The 1,544-nt window shown below is 43.4% G+C and overlaps 1 long non-coding RNA gene across 1 annotated transcript in view; it reads right to left on the bottom strand.

Moving 5' to 3' along the window:
• Positions 1-261: 261 nt before the first annotated feature.
• LOC104876748 overlaps positions 262-1,544 on the bottom strand; it is a 23,166-nt gene continuing 21,883 nt past the window's right edge. Inside the window, exon 4 of the long non-coding RNA XR_004517114.1 lies at positions 262-339. This is a non-coding gene — a long non-coding RNA (uncharacterized LOC104876748). The remainder of the gene's footprint in view (positions 340-1,544) is intronic.

Here is a 1,544-nt window from a genome sequence, read left to right on the forward strand (position 1 = left end):
AAGCATTATCCTTCCTGAATATACTCCCGTTTGCTTAAAAACAGACAAACCTAATCCCATCGTTCTGGCCACTCCCTGAAATACTTCCAGAATCCCTCTCTTCTGAGTGTCTTTATTTGCAGTCCGTCCTGGCTGCCTCATTGTCCCACCCTGATTCTAAACATTTACCTTTCGTGATCCTTTTGACTTTGGGGAAGAGCTGAAGTCGCAAGGCTGCGGCCTCCGAAGGCAGCGGAAGACGGCACAGTACCGCAGGTTGGGAGCCTGTCTTTCGCGGATGGCACTCAGCAGCAGCAGTCACTGCGTTTTGGGTTTTTTTTTTCACACCTCTTGAAGACACTGAGGAGAGAAGAGTTCCAGCACTGCTTCAGAGGGTGGAACCACGATGTGACAAGGGTTGGAATATTTTAAGAAGGGTTCATGACCGTGTCTTTTGCTGTTATAACGATTCCAAATTTAAACAGACACTATATTCTACTCACACAGCCTAAAAATAAGACTTGAAAATAAGCCAGCATTGTGCTGATTTTATGGCAACTACACAACACACAATAAGCAAAGCGAAGTAGAAAAAAATCACAGGTCGTGTTTCCGTCTAACTTCTTTGTTCCAGGGATTCACTGGTTTGCCAGATGCCACGCTTTCATGCCCTGCACGGTGAAGCCCAGCTGGGCTCGTGGCAGTGTCCCCGAGGGTCCAGACGCACTGCCCCGAGGGGGCGCGCAGCTCAGGGAAGGTACAGAGTCCACGCGCTAGGGTGAGTGAACCTCACGAATGATCACTAACATCTTGCAGAGGTCTAATTCAGTGGTGCTACAGATGACGTGTTCACGTGCAAGACACGAGTTAAGAAAAATTACTAATTTGATATTTATTTGGCATTATTTGTTGATCTACCACCTTGATCACAAGGCAGAGAATGCAGTTCTTTTATTACTCCCTATTTATTCACAGTTGTCTGCATTCCACAGACATCTTGCAGTCTCTTCCCCATGCACTTTCTCTGCTCTAGGACAACCGTATTCTCCACATTAGAAACGATCATAAATCTTTGAAGAAACGTCTTACAATATTCTACATGGTGAGTTATACCTTCAGGGCTTCTACAGACGCTGGAGTTTGTCAGTGTCCGTGAGCAGTGGGAGGCTGGATGAGCAGAGGAAGAGACAGAAAGGCGGGAAAGAGTAAATCTGCACTTAGTAAAAAACCAAGCTGCAGAAACTTATTTTAAAACTCTGCACTGAGTCAATGATTTCCGATTGTGAGACAGCAAGTAGATAAAGAAAAAAAAAATAGGTTAACAAAAGAAAGAGGATAAAGATGATATTATTCTCATTAATATTTTCTTTTTTTTTTTTTTTATTGAGTTTATTGGTACATTTAGGGATACAGTACAGTTACATTCATTGTTGGGATCATGTACCTTTACATGGCAAGTCTTGATTCTCATTTTTTTCCCCTTACCTCTGCCCTCCCTTCACCCCCTCCTCCCCTCCCCATCTACAAACACTTTATTTTCATCTTTTCATTCTCTCACATTTTTT

Source organism: Fukomys damarensis, unplaced genomic scaffold (assembly GCF_012274545.1).
Source record: "Fukomys damarensis isolate Sample0158 unplaced genomic scaffold, DMR_v1.0_HiC HiC_scaffold_14, whole genome shotgun sequence".
NCBI classification, from domain to species: Eukaryota; Metazoa; Chordata; class Mammalia; order Rodentia; family Bathyergidae; genus Fukomys; species Fukomys damarensis.